The 16,222-nt window shown below is 36.7% G+C and overlaps 1 protein-coding gene across 1 annotated transcript in view; it reads left to right on the top strand.

Annotated features, from left to right (window-relative positions):
• The window catches only part of FNDC3B (fibronectin type III domain containing 3B), a 2,611,550-nt gene that overhangs the window by 540,368 nt on the left and 2,054,960 nt on the right, over positions 1–16,222 (top strand). Inside the window, exon 3 of the mRNA XM_044070236.1 lies at positions 3,633–3,710. The gene's annotated coding sequence lies outside the window, so the exon portion shown is untranslated. The remainder of the gene's footprint in view (positions 1–3,632; positions 3,711–16,222) is intronic.

The following is a 16,222-nucleotide window of genomic DNA, read 5'->3' as shown; positions in this document are numbered from 1 at the left end:
ACTTATACAGACCAACACCATGAATATGCAGACACTAAGAAGGGCAAAATCTCCCTAGAGTCGCTGCAAGCACTCAGTCAGGAGACTGCACCAACAGTGATTCCATATCTGACTCAACCAGTAACAATCTAACTATACTAACCTACTACCTGCTTTTTCCTGCACCAAGCAGACTAAAACCTCTCTTACACATATATACCACAGCAACATGTGCAGTTCACATTGTGGGTATTCCATCCTCTCTAAATCTGTTGATATAATGTCAGTTTAAAGTTTCACTCTCTCTCTATCCTGTTTACGCACCATGTGGTACATCAGGCTATGACTGTCAATGCTCGTTTCTGTAGCAGTTATGGGTTTAACAGGCTCAGGTTGCTAGCCCAAGGCCCAACCCTTCTTTGGAAGGTACACCACACACATACGCACTTACAGCTAGAGGCAATTTATAGTCTCTAATCCATCTTCTGCATGTTTTTGGAATGTGGGAGGAAACCGGAGCACCCAGTGAAATCCCACGTGAATGCAGGGAGGACATGCAGACTCCACACAGAGGGCACCTCAGCTGAGAATCAAACCGGAGAACCTCTTGCTGTGAGGCAGCAATGCTAACCACTACACCACCCTCAAAGTTTTACACTACAGACATTTTGGCATCCATATTCTCTCTGGAAATATTTTACATTCTTGAACTTTAACCCAGTGTTGCATGAGTTTAGATGCAATTTTCAGTATAGACATTATTTCCCAGTGTTTCTTTTTTTACCTAATTACTAAATGGGATTTCTAAAACTGTATCTGAAGAGTACAAAGAAATGTTCTTCACTCTGCTTCGTACCAAATCCTTTATCTCCAGTCATAATGCCCACTGGAAGTTGTGCCAGTATTGTAGACTTCTAGTTTTTGGTGCTTAAGATAGCAGAACTTCAGGTCTAGATTGCATTTCATATTTGTGGATTTCTTTCACTAGTTCAAGATGTACATCTTACAGTGAAACTTAAGTTACACTGTAGGATTAAATGAAAGGAGTATAATGTGATAGCTCCTTTGAAGTGCCATCACTAAAACAGAGTAAAGAACTAGCAGTGGACACTAAGTGAATGGAGCTGCTAAAGATGAAAACAATCATTAGTTCATCTTTGAAATGATAGTGAATAATGTGTCATTAAGGCTTATAGTTTCTGAAACATATAGATGAAGCTTGTTTCATGATTGCTGGAGAATAATAGCCTGACGTTACATCTGGTCCATACAGGAATGCGATTCTGAAGGGTACCATTTAATAGGTCATCCAGTGTCATAGGCTGTTAGAGAAAGAGCAGTCCAGGAATGCCACTGCCTGTCAGTCAACACTCATTCTATAAAGTACAATAACTGTGGAGTAACAATGCCAAAGTAAATGGGGTATGAGGGGGCAGTGTGGCTTGCATCCTTAGAAAAACGTTTTTTTGTAATGTGTGTTGTTTGCTTATAGCTACAAGCCTGAGTATACATGTTATGAGCATATGTGTACTCAATCCAAGCTGTTAATTACAGCTATGTTTGCCAAACTATTGCAATAGAAGACCAGATATTTTTAGGAGATGCTCTGGATCGTTTTAGCAAACAAAATTACCTTGTTCTTTTTCTTTACATGTCTGGCATGACTTTTGCACAGTTCACAAGCATACTGAGCACTTTTATTTAAGTCTGCATGTTTTTCATGATACACAAGACCAGAACAATCACTTTGACTTCACTTAGACTCTTTGAACTGTGTACTATAGGTTGATTATAAGAATGTAGAATTATAGATCCCACCACAGGAAAATAGTCAATCTTTGCTATCTGTTGTTGTTGTTGTGTCTTTTGGCTTATCCCGGTTAGGGGTTGCCACAGCAGAACTCCGGTCCGCTAATGTTTGGTAGTGGATTTTTACATGCCGAGTTACCAGCCCTGACGCACAACCTTCAATGAAGGCACGCCCATTCATGCATGCCTCCACACAGAAGACGCTCTAACTGAGAATCAAATGTGACAACGTCTTGCTGTGAGGCGACAAGGCTACCGCAGCACCATCTGTTGACTGTCTAAATCTCAGCTATAAATCTAGATTCCTTCTCTAGACGGTAACTGCTGGACAGAAACTCTGCAGTATGTCATCTTACATTATTTTCTGACCTCTCTGCATAAAGTGCTACAACACACTGCCAGATATTTTTTGTTGTTTAGTTTTTCAGGAGAGCTTGACATCTGTTGTGCCTTAGAGAATATCCCTCATTAATTCAGTTTGGTTATGGTTGATCTGCATGGATCTAAGCTTGGGTAATAGTTAAATGCATCTTGTAGAGTTGTTATTGTTTAGTTGCTCTGATGTTAGTAATTTTTCTGAACAGAAGTTTTTACAACAACATGCTGACTGTGTTGTAGCAGTGAAAAGGAAGGGAAATTGAACATTTTTCAGGAAAAAGGATGAACAAGTGGAAGATAACATTCTGCAATTAAAATGTAAGTGAACAAACTTAAAATATGAATGCACTTCTAAAAATAATAATGGGGTTGCACCCATCATGTTCTTCCATGGCACAAATATAGTGGTGTGTTCAGGATCTATGCAAAAGGTATATAAAATATTAATAGTATAAGAGAATGGAAGCTGTCAAACATCAAAGACAACAGTGATTGTGTAGGCAGGGGAAACATCCAAATATCCCCTCCATCCTGTCACATTTTACAAGATGTAATATTCCTGTTTGTTTATATAATAAAATGTGTACAGTGGTTTGTTACTGCTAAAAACAAGATGTCAGAATTGTATGCTATATGCGTAGTCAAGCATAAATGGAAATGTTATTGCACTTACACGCATGTCTGTTTCACAGATACAATAAACACGTTTTAATTACATTCAAGTGCCACAGTGACTAAGTTTATTACAGTCTAGCAGTCATCTTTTAATTAATGAATTCCTCAGATCTGAAAGGTTTAGTAAAAAAAAAAATGTTGGATAACTTATGAATTATATGCAGATAACACCCACTGATAAATTATGTTATTTAAGATCTAGAGGAAATATTGCCTTTCATACAGTTCAGCAAAAGATTGCAAACAAAACTGCAGCCATGCTTTATTCACTTGATATTATACATGTGTACAAATATATTCTGTGTACATCTGACCTGATTAAATGTACACTGTTTAAGTAGTTTTCTTAATATTAATGATTGTGCCTGTATGGAATGATAGAACATTACCAGAAAATTAAAAGCATATAAATTACCATAAGTAAGATTTTTAAAACTAATAAAATTAAATATCATTACTTTATGAAGTATTTTCTTTTTTTTTTTTTTTTTTCCTTTTTTTAATTACAATCCGCCATTTCTGATTAGGCCTAGCCAATGGAGGCTAAATGTGACCTTCTTTAAAATACATCCCTTGGTTGAAAGAATAACCTAAGTTAACGAAGAAGGCAGACATGGAGAAGGGACATTGTAAACTGGGGACAGACGATACACATTTTGTGGTTACAGATTAAATAATCTTTAAGCCCTTACTTCATGATAGGATGTACTTTATAACCTCATTTATTTTCAGTACAGTTTCACTCAAAATGATATACTGTTAATTATGTTTATTTTGTTTTGATTATGTAGGTGAGTGAACTCTGCCAGGACCTGTATTCATGTATGACCCAGAAGAGTGTCTCCTAGAATCAGCAATCAACAACTGAGGTAACAATTCACATGCATTAATAATATAGTACTTCCATTGATTATTAACAAATCAAGAAAGATGATGTCCATCAAAAGAAAATAGAAGACTTAATGAATTTAAATGCTGCACTTTATGTAACTTAACGGGTTACCTTCAACTGAGAGTTCGGGCAACTGAACTGTCAACTGCAGAGTTTGAAAATTAACTTTTCATTTAATGCTGCAATTTGGAAACATGAGATTGTGATACAGTGAGGATTGTGGAATTTACCCCTGGCTCTTCTGTAGTGCAGTGTCAGAGACAGTATGTTTAAGTAGCATGCATTGTGGGGTGCAGGGGTATCTTGCCTCATGCAAGAAATAGTTTTTGTTTTGCTTTGAATCTTTGTGATTTGAAGACTTTTCATATCTTTTTGATTTAAAATGTTTTTCTGTAAGTCTTAGTGTTTGAATCTTTTATAGTTTGAATGTTTGACACAGACTTAGTACAGTATGTTGTGGTATTTTATAGCAGCTAGTGTAATCTTGTATGTGTGCTCCCATAATGCCTTTGTTGTTAGGCAGTGAGGAACACAATATTTATGTAAGTCTTACAAGTGTGGGTCTTTTGGAAAAGCAGCTACAATCCTAAGGGAGCTCGTGTTACTTTCTTGTTTCACCAGCAAAACTTACAACAGAGGAGTAGTGAGTATGTGTTATGAAATCTTTGATGCTTCTCACAGAAAAAAAAAAAAAACATGCTACTATAAATGTCGGACATACTTATTGTTTTTAATTAGGCTGTATAAGCATATACAGAGTTTGTTGTCATATGTTAGAGATTTCTGTTATTCCATCAGAAAAATAAGGAAAATAAAGAATGGTAGATAAATCATTGTACGCTGATTTTTTTTCTCTGGTAGCCCATCCTTTTTTTACCGCAATATCTGAGGTGTGTTCAGGTGTGACTGTGAACAGCTAAGTTCATCATATGTGTATCTCTGTACAGATCGCCATGTGGAGCTATTCAGACATTTCTGCATACTCTCTTAGGCTTTTCACTCATTGATATCACTCCATAACCTGTAAAACATATCTTTGGCAAGTTGAATTAGAGCTACTTACATTATAGGGAGGTAGGGTAAATATGGTGGGTAACCACAAAGGAATGCTGTTGTTGTGAGTTGGAAACTGATTATTATACAGATACTGTCGCAGAGCGCAAAAATGGTGATAGTTGAGACTCTGGGTAATGGCTTTTGTGTTTGTTTTGGAAATGGATTTCTGCATATCCGGTTCCTTGCCGTAGCAATCATTATATGTATATTATTTTGTCAGTACTGTTTGCCGTGATCCATGCTTGAGCAATTGTTTTATGTATATTTGGGATCTAGTCATAGAAGGCATGCTGTAGTCTTCTCCATCTCAACTGTGAACAAATCAAGGGTTATTTAACCATTCATGGCAGTTGTTTGCCTAATGATGAAATGAGGGATGCTAATGTGATTAATATCAATAAGCTTATTAAATTACAAAAAGGGAGAGAGAGAAAGGGAGAGGGAGAGAGCTGCAGTGTCACATTTCAATTTTAAGGTATTGTATGTTGTTTACCTGTTAACCATTGGTATCAAATGCCTTGAGGTCTTGTAGAATTTAACTTGGAGTACCCCAATAAACTAACAGAGACTAAGCAGTGAGTGAGGACTCAGAGGCAGTTTTGGTATATCTCACTGTAAATGATTTCTGCCATACTGAAAAACCTAAAGAAATCAAAATATAAGGTTTAAAATAATTTTGTGAAGTGCCCTATGCCAAACACTAGTGCATTTAAAGTGCTGGTTTGTCACACTAATTCCATTCTTGCTGCACTATTAATTTCTGCGAGTGACATTTTTCCATTGAAAATCTGTGCATTCATCTATTTCCCTCTTTATGCATTCATATTATGTCATTAAATATTGCCATTTAATGCAGCTTCTTTACCTGTGTCTGCTTTGATATCCACGTGAGCCTTGTTGATGAGACTTCCCTGGACATGGTCAAACGCTAATGCACATTTCTGCCAGAATACACGGGGTACAGTTGTGTTGAGGGCCCATTCACACTTAGTTTTGTGAAGTTACTTTTTTGTATTTAAGCAGCTGCATCGTCTCTGACCATGAAAGCAGTACCTTGTGTAAAGGTTGGCATAGTTCCTTCTTTCAAAAAAAGTAGGTCTGCAGTCCCCTGGGATGTAAATGAGCAGGGAGATGGACCATGAAGTAGCAGCACTGATTTTCTTAGCCCCCGGCTAGTGACAAGCTTGACAACATTGTGTTGTCTTCTTTTGTAAACTTCTGGCTGCACCTTTCCATTTCCCTGGGACTTTATAGCTTCATGAAATGGTAGTAGTATAGAATGAATGTGAAATGCTGTGGCACAACAAATACAGATGTGGCATCTGGTCAGTGGCCACTTAAGTGAAGACTACTTGGTTGACATCTGCTAAATGAACAGGGCTTCAGGGACATAGTAATCCTTGGAGTAACATGTATTAGAAAAAAAGCATGTAAGGGTGTTGTCTCCTTAGTTGAGGTGTGGGGGTTAAAGCCCCTCACAAAAAATAATTATTGATAAAGTCCTGTTTGTTCTGTCACTGTTGAAAGAGTTGTGTTCAAGTGGTCTGTGACTGGGAATTCTGTTTACATCTAAGATGTCCTGAAGAAAATAACAGATGTGTACTTTTTAATTGCCTTATTTAATGCAGTTTGATGATATCATATTGTAATTGCTTTTAATTGTATATGAAAAGTGCCACCTGTAAAATAAAATTATTTCTGCCATTAATGCATTGTGGGAACAATATTACAATTAGGAACATTACAAATTAGGAATATTTCAACATGGTGCTAATTAAACTGGAGAAAATGTTTGTAAGTATGCGAAGATGTTTCCATTGCATGTAGTCTTACATTTTGAAATGTGTGCCCTGTCCACTTAGGGTATGATACGATGTTTGAAGACATACAGTACTGGAGGACTCCATTTCTTATTCTCCTAGAAGGTGTTGATTTCGTTCACAATGAAATATAGGCAGTAATAGGCCAGATACTACATTAATTACTAACGTCGATGGTGCGGCCTGACAACTATCGCTGCTCTTATGCTTCTCATGCCTTCAGAATGTTCCTGTTACAGGGTTACTGTTAACATCAGTATTGGATTTGGGATTAAGCAAGTGGGTGTGTGCAATGTTAATGGTTTGCCACCTACAAAAAATCACTGTGGATATTTATATGTATGTTTTGTATGCATTTTTAATGAATTCATATTTTAGCAAGGTCTTTTCTGATATTGTTCATGTTCAGTATGTCTGGGTGTGATTATTCATTTTTAAGGGAGTTATCCATGAGTGTAGGTCCTGTAGCCAAACTTTACAAAACTATAGTTAAAGTGTTAAATTTGAATGATTCAAAATGCAGTCATGTAGATAACTATTTAATAAGCAGCTGTTCAGCTGTTTTTGTTTTGTTTTGTTTTCTATTTGTTATCCTGCTAAACCCATTCGACACAAGTACCTATTTTCATAGTAACCAGGAAGGACTGTCTGCTTAAGCAACTATGTTAGCATCACATAGTTTATAGGTTCATAGTTGAATACTAGGCTGACTGCCCTGAAGTGTCATTTTAAGCCTAGTCAATAACCAGAAGGTTAGAAACAAATCGTGTACTTTGTGTCTATGAAGTGAAGACCTTAACCATTATGCTAAACCCATCCTCACAGTTTGCAATTTGAAACTTAGGGAATCAAACCCATAACAGTAGGAAGAAGTTGTTTAGTAGCTTACAGCCTTAACCTTGTGAGCTGTACTGCCAGTCATTGTGCACTGGCTATACAAAGTCAGATGACCTTACTGAGTGTGAACCTCAAACTCTGATACAAGTGTTATGCAAAAATGTGTGTGTGTAGATTAGGCAATGCATTGGCATAGGTAGTAGAAATGAGGATGTGTACGATATTTAAGATTCTAGTGATGTGTTATATTGAGTAATACAACAAGTTGTGAGTAAATTGTGCATAATTATCATGAATCTGGCTCTGCTATTGGCTGCTGAATATTCTGTTTTGTGAATAAGTCTCTTTTTCAGCAGCAGCATTTAACATTGAAACTTGAACTTGGGTAATCATCACTGAATAAATCCATTTATTAGTTTACTTTCAACACTATCATAATTCAAAGGTGTCCCTTTAAAGTCTTCTATATAAAAAGATTCTCAAGTAAGTACTGATTTTACTCAAGTAAGTAAAGCTATTTGATTTCAATGTCAAAAGTACTCTTACCTTGATGAAGTAACTCTGTCTGCTGCTGCAAAGTATGTAAATCACAAGTTACAAGCTCTTTCCTTCACTATAAGTGGTAAGCACTGAATACCAGAAGTCCCATGTAACAAATAATGTTTATAATTAAGCATTACTACCATCTTTGACTTGTGGCAATACTAAAACACATGCAACTTCACATTCTTAATATTTGTGCAACTACAAAAGCAACATAAATTTAAAATTGTAGGCATGACAACATATATATCCTACCTGCCAGGGGATAGAACTTCTCAGATTTACTTCTTCCTGGCCTGAGTTTTTGACCCTTTCGGCTTCACCCTCAGAATCAAACCTGACCACTCAGGAGTAAATCCCACTGTAAATCCCCCAGCGTGTATTACAGTTTTAATAAAGTTATAATAACGTCTTTCTTGGAGGGGTCAAAATAATTAGCTTTGCATAATTTTTGAACTCATGCCAGAGGTAATGTTTTTGTAGAATTGTTCTGCGAAGGACCATATACACAAAGTGATAGGAATTAACCTTAGCAGCTTCTATGTGTGTATTGTGTGTTTAGTTTCTTTTGCCCTGATGTCATCTCTGAATTATGGATAACAGCTCTCCTTGGGCCTACCTGTTAATTTAATGTAGTAAAATAAATGTTTGACTCTTGTGGGTGCCTTGTAAAATGTCTGCCTGCTCCTTATTTTACAGAATGCAACTTGTGGTATGATACATTTCACAATGTGAGTGTCAATTACCTGTGGCTTATTTTTATGTATATAGTGAATCAAGCTTTTTTATCAGTTGCTATGTTTAACATGTTGTGTACTAAAATGTAATGTACGTTCTATTATACAGATATTTTATCTGAAAAGGAATTAATTACATTTATCATGTTCCTTATTATAATTTAAATTGTGTTCTTTTATATACATATTTTACCTTAAAATATCACCTTTAGTATATTTTTATCTGTAGAGTTAATAAATGAATAAGTAAATATATTAATAAATAAGTGGAAAGCATTAAGAAATATAATAACATTTTAAGAAAAACATTACAGCCAGTTATATTGTCAAGGCATTCCTTTCAGATAAACAGCTTTGACAAAACAAAGCAATGATACAGTCTTAACATGTCTTTTTTCTTGCAGAACTTCTGGAATCACATTTTGGCCTTTTTGTAGTCGGCCTTTCTTGTACAGTTTGGTATGACACAGCAAGTGACTGTCTTTTTACTTTACTGTTTATGCCTTTTGAAGTTAAATGTACCAAAGGCAAGAAGGCAGAAGCTTGCAAGACATAATCCTAGAAGGCATTTGTTTTGTTTACTGTTAAATCCAGGCAATTAGTGCTAGTGAATGCAGCATTGACAGTAATTCGGTGTGCCTGCTGTGTCAGAAATTCCCACTGTTCATTGCCACGGCAGCCTTGCTGTGGTGAGAGGGTTCTATTCTGTCTGAATGGCCATTGTTAAATCTCTGACCTGAATGGGAGATACGTATTGAGTGGTTTCCCACAATGCTGCACACAATGTCTTTGCCATCAGTGCCAAAGGAACAGCAGCAGTACTGACTCAGGATTACAATAAGTGAATTAAAGACTGCTACAGAAGTTAGAGCTATTAAGGGCAAGATTTATTTACTTTGATATGGCATGACTGGTTGTATAGTATGGGTTTTCATTTTTATGGATAGAATTGTTCATCTTTTTCATATATTACATAATAACTCTGGCATTCATTTGATAGCAAAAAATGTGATACTAACTCCAGTGTAAAAAAAAAAAAATGAATAAATAAATTTAGTAAAACTTACATTAAGTTGTCATTCAGTATACTGTTTAATGATCTTATATTATAAACCAAAAAGGCGATAGATAGCTTGTAATATCCTGACCAAATTTCTGTTTTCTTCTTGTAACTTTTGATATGAAACGTGAATTAGCAGCTGTTTTTTTAACATCTGTTCTATAGTTAATTTGTGCAAGCTTTCTGCTGTATGTTTGCACATGACATTACACTGTTAATACTTCATACATAAAGAGCTGATGTCCATGCATCTTTTCCCCCCTTCTAGTTGCATTTGTGTACTGAAACAGAATGCACATGCATGTGTATTCATGCTGTCCAGAACATATACATTTCTTCCCCCTGAACTTTGAACTTACCTTGAACCTCTATCAGTATGCCGCTTGGATAATATTGTATGTTTACCAAGTGGTCAGTACTGTCCGTGGATGGCATTACTGCCCCTCAAGAAATGTTTTTGATACCCAAGAATTGTCATCGTAATGCCCGTAGCATACTTTTGTTTTGAAAAATTCCACAGTAAAGTAGAGATGTATGTATACCACACAACTGTCAGGTTTTACACTTTGATACTTACTTCACAAGTACTTGTAATCTTTAACTAATTAAACAATAGTTTCTGTCATACATTTAAGTCTAAGGAGCCCTTTTCAAGCAGTCTCAATAGCACCTCTGTTACTTAATTGTCTTGGACCTGATAAGCACAGATGTACTTTGCAGTAAATACGGTATCATTCTGAAAATTAAAACATACTACATTTGGTTGACAGTTCACTAGCAGTAGAATGGCTACAGAATTATGACTGGCTAGCCGAGCTTAAACAGTTTGTTACGTATTTTTGAAGTAGATTTCATGAAATTCACCTAGATAGTGAAGCATAACAGGTATATTTCTTGGAGTGTGTTTCAGTAACACACAACAATCTGTAGTTATGATCAGAGGCTCTGTGATAATCCTTTGTAGTATTATACGGGAGCTTAGAATATCAGCAGGAGAAAAAAGTATGAAGCATGTACTGTCTAACAGCTTTAAAAGCTGTAAGATGTCCTTATGGTATCACACATATACATCAGAAAGCAAAATGCATTTATAATCAGTCATCAGCTTTAAACACTGTCAGATAGTCTCTTCTGCCATACTTTGTTATTTGTTGTTTGTGTGGCAGTGCAAAGTATGTTAGAGCTTATAAAGCTGTTCAGTAAATTTGATTTGCAGTTCTTTGATCAGTGTGGGGTGTCCTAATAACACAGGTTACTATGTAAGCACCTCATTAGAATAAGCTTGTAGCAGAGAAGTGCTTAGATGTGAACCACATAATAAAACGTTTACCTTTTTCTCAGATTCAAAGCGTAGTTATTATGGACCATATATTACAATGGTATTACTGGAAATGTTTTGAGTATAGCTTACTCTAAAACAGTTACTGTATTAAAGAATGTGTGTATATATATATCTGTATTTATATGTCTGTATATTGACCTGTCATATCTATCTATATTTATACTTCGTGTATGACACTTATGTGAACAAAATCAACAAAAAAGTGATCAATCTAAAAAAATTAAAATGAACAAAAATAGCCATTAGATCCACTGAAGAAGCTGAGTTTTGACTTTTTTGAGTGGACACATATCAGTTATTTGACTGATGATTTCAGAATTCCTTAGTTTTGGATTTTGTGCAGTTTTACTGTTCCTGTTATTCATACACTTCAGGTGGAATACCTGCACCATTTATGTAGAAAGTTTGCAGATTGCTCCTAGATATGAATGCTATGTGGAGTGTAAATTATGTAATAGACCGGTGTTGCCTCCAGGGTTAGTTGTCTGCATTACACCCACTGAGAGTTGGATTAGGATGTACTCCCCCCTTTTATCCTAAACATGAAAGTCATTAGAGAATGAATGAACTCTTAAGACACTAAACCTATATCAAGTGTTATTGGTAACAGAAATAACCAGTAATGCATTAGCCCGATAAATGATCACATATACCCCTTTTATTTTATGATATTTTTACAATTAAGTAGTGCAGCAGGGTTGTTTATTCCTTGTATAATTTCTCTCAGAAGCATTACCATTATTTTTATGGAGTAGTCCACATTTTTTCAGAAGTAGGAATCTGTATTATTCACACAGCCACTCATTTATTTGTGCATTTGATTTGTCATATTCCACAACACTTGAGTACTACATACATTGTAACAGACCTGTGGCTGGTCATTGTGTAACTGAAGTTCACCCACAGCATGTTATTAATTAATGCATTAATTGTGAGCCCTGTTACTTGTATACTTGCAGCACTCCATAAGACTGTGGTTAAAAACAAAACTGTCTTTCCTTTGCATAATAGGACTGCTTTGAAGTCCATAACAAGCAGGGTCTGAATATCTCTGTGAAATTCTTTGTATTCATGTATTTTGCTACATGTCTTGTTGAGCTGTGCTATTAACTGGATTTTTTAAATGCTGTTTTGGAATATACCTCATATAACCAGAGGTTAAAGGTGCTCTTTAATTAGGCATCTGTCCAGTTTTTAGGCTATAATTTAGAAATTGGTTTTCTTGAGGCTTTATAATAAGAAAATGCACTACAGTACTTATTCAAGCAGTCGTTTTCTGTAGCTCATTTCTTGAAAGAGAGTACTAGAAAGTGCTGTGATGGAAATGTCACAGAAGTTCACTATATGAGAATTCCTTTGGCAAATGAATGTTATTTTTTTTCTTCTGCTAGATCATATAGTTAAATGATGGAATGAGACAGCAGTTCCACTTTATCTACTTATGTGACAAAGCATGCATGAGTGGGATTACAGGCTTTTTTTCTGTGCATGTTAATTTATCTCATATTTATGAACCCAGTTTAGAGATCAGCTTTAACTGCTAGTTTTAAAAGAGCAAACTTGCTTCCTTTTCTTTTACCCATTAGTGAGAATGTCCTGCAAGATGACATCTGTGGTTCATAATTCTCCTAAACAGCCCAGGAGACAGACTTCCTACCCACTTATTAATTTGAGCAATTTGTTTCAAAGCCGTAAGGAAAAGTCAGTAATGGCCAGCAGTTAATGAGACTGTGATACAAATCTCACAGATGATTTGTGCAAGACCAAATGACAGGTATTCTCACGGTCAAAAGAGTACAATAGAAATCTGTAAGGCTCAGCCTGAAACAATTATTAAGGGAGCTAAGAGATTACATTTTAGAGAAGAAGAGAGAAGTACGACTGGATGTAAAGTTTTGCTGGGCAGTGGGATAGTAAAATACATTCAACAGTTTTTTTTTCTGTAAAGACAACATTTTTGGCGTTTTCTGGTAAGGCATAGTGAGCTTTGTTGATATCTACTTGACTATGACACTTAACTGTGTGAAAATGCAGACAATGCAGAGAAGAGACTTGGGAAGAATTTGTTCTCTGACTGATCGAAAAGAGAAGATAAGGTGTTGCATAAATGTGTGAGAACTGTAAGAAGAATACTGTAAGTGAAACAGTACAAGGCTTTTACTGTTAACGCTTCAGTTTGCTTTCGGACATACACAGCTGACTTAAGGGAGTAACGGAGCAGGAGGGAACGAAGGGTTAATGTTTGTTTCTAGCATTTTCTGTGATGAAAGTGTTCCTTATTCCTGCTGTTACTTATTTATTGTCAATATGCCATCACCATGAGAGCTGATAAACGTATTTGTTGCTTAAATACAGAGGAACACACCACAGGCACATGCACACACAAGACACGCAATCTTTGGACACACACATCACACTTCCTCCCCACTTGCATTTAATGCCTGAGGATATACTTATTAGAAAGTGGTATGCATACATTTCAGTTTGATAGCAGCCACTAGGCTTAATGTTACTGAACTATGTATGACTGATGATCCATGGTCATCAAGGGCATGAGTTCAGTAACTACATTAAGTATTAATGACCACATTTGCTTTACTTGATGTTTAGCTTCTCAGATTGTGCTTGTTACTAATCTTTAGATGCACAGGATTCATTTATCAGTGTAACGTGTTTGCTGTCTTATACTGCTTCTCCTTACTGCATAGTTGTGCAGCGATGAAGTTAGTAAATATGAGAAAGGGGTGTGGGTAGCAAAGCCTCCCTGCATGCACCAAGATTTTAGGTTTAGTTATGGGGAGGTGTTTATTAATCATTTGTGGTTGGAGACTGTGCTTTCAGATGATTTTTTCCATACATCACATCGCATAATCAAAACTCCTAACGATGTGGACATCCTACAAAAGGGCTTCACTGAGACAGATGCCTGGTGTCAATGCCATGGCCTCAAGCTCAATGCCAAAAAGTGCATTGTCATCACTTTTGGCAAAAACTCTGTACCCATGAACTACCACATAGGCGGTAGTCTGCTTAACACCGAAAGTGTGATAAGAGACCTTGGGACACAGGTTGACAGTAGTCTCACCTTTGATAATCACATCACCACAGTAGTCAAGAAATCCTTCTGCGTGGCACACCTCATCACAAAAGGTTTCTCATCCAGGAAAAAATAAGTCATTGTTCCCCTCTACTCGTCACTCATTAGACCCATTATAGAGTACAGTGCCCCTTTTGATATGTGCCTAAGACATCTACAACAACTGGAATGGCCACAGAAATATCTCACAAAGAGGATTATTGGCCTCAAACAGATGCCCTACGCAGACTGTCTCAAAATAACTCCAGATTTACTCCATCGCATATTGCCTACTCAGAGGTGATCTCTGCCTACCTAGCCAAATGGTTCCCTGGCTTTTGCCACCCAAGAAAACAAAGCTATGTCAAACCCAGAGCTATTGGACATGCTCCACTTAAAGAAATCCCAATCCTTCTGAACTACACGCTCTAGGGACCTAAACCTTGTCACCACAATAAACAAAACATGCTGGAGGGATAGATTCCTGTCCCAGAGACTTCCCATACTCTGGAACAAACTACCTGTTTATATCAAACAAAGCTCCTCATTAGCACTCTTGCAAGAAATATCTTGATGATTGGATGGGAGGTATAAAATTCCTCCCGGGGATCACTTCTGTGGCTCTACTCGACAGGGGCACAGGAAAATAATTTTATTGGGTGGCGAAAGCCAAGGTACCGTTTGGCTAGGCTTATATAGACCCTAGGGCCAATAGCCTAGTACCTACCTATGAACCTATGAATCACCAATGGTGGAGGTATTTGGATGTTTGCAGGAAAAAGCTCTGTTGGCTCACTGTAAAGCCATTTTCGGTATTATTATACAACTTTATTTTAAGCAGAAAACTCAGGATATGCAACCTCCTTTTTAAAATTTGAACTGTTTCCTTTAGTATTCAAGAAAGCATCTCTGTACTTTAAGCAGAAATCTCAGGATATGCAGACTCCTTTTAAAAATTTGATCTGTTTCCAATAGTATTCAGGGTCGCATTTCTGTAACTTATCAGTGCCTTTCTTGCATTTAGAACCATCTCCATGCAGTTTCTCATGCACCGGGTTCTTCAGCTGAACCCTCTGTACAGAACTCCAGTTTTCCTACTTGGGAAATGCCTGATCATTCATATCTACAGTTGACCTCTTGTCTTTCATGGCCTAACCCTTGTCTTGGTGCCTCTTGTTAACTCTTGATTCAGCTTCTGCAGCCTTTGGTTAAACAAGCATGTCCTGGTGTTTTTCTCACTGTCTGGCTTGGAATTTCCATTTGTCTTGGGTCATTTCCTTTTCTGGACATGGTGCTGTATGCCAATCTTTTTTTCCTGGTTGTGGTGCAGAACCTCATTCATTCTTGACATGGTATAGATCATCTTGTCATTTTAGTGTAAGCTATTGTTCATCAAAAATCAACAAGCTGTTGGATTGGTCAATGTGCTAGCTTAAGTCCACATGTTTTCACCATGTGCATTTCCCTTTGTCCATTAAACAAATCAAAGGCTAAGTCGTTCCATCAATATGACCTGTGTACTATTTATCATTTCAGTAGTCTCTTGGCAAGACATACTGACGTGTCAAAACGTATTTGCCTGTTGTGCTTATTTTGAAATTGCTTGTCATTAACATATCTGAAAGTGCCAAGCTTCAGCAAGTTCTGCCATGATCTCAAGTTTCTTTTCAGAAATCGTTTAATTTGTGGTTGGATCCACAAGATGTTTATATATGAACAAGAAATTGTTCAGTTTGTTCCACAATGGCTATTTTTAACTAGGGAAATCATTTTTCATTTGTCTTTATGAAAGTTTGTTCATATCTGCCTGCCAGACTGTTGGTGGCTGGATGGATTGTTGGGAGATGAACATGTTACATTCTCAGCTTTAGTTCCCAGTTTTAGTGTTGTCTGAGTAGAGTCTGCATATCCTCCCTGTGTCTGCATATGTTTTTGACAGGGTGGTTTCCTCTGCCATGCCAAATTCATGCCATTAGGTAAACTGCCATTCCTCCAAACTGTATATCGCTGCATATGTG

The sequence above is a fragment of the Protopterus annectens genome, chromosome 4.part1, assembly GCF_019279795.1.
Source record: "Protopterus annectens isolate FY-2018-M chromosome 4.part1, PAN1.0, whole genome shotgun sequence".
Taxonomy (NCBI): domain Eukaryota; kingdom Metazoa; phylum Chordata; order Ceratodontiformes; family Protopteridae; genus Protopterus; species Protopterus annectens.
Note: the sequence above shows the minus strand (reverse complement) of the source record. Positions and strands in the feature narration are given on the sequence as shown.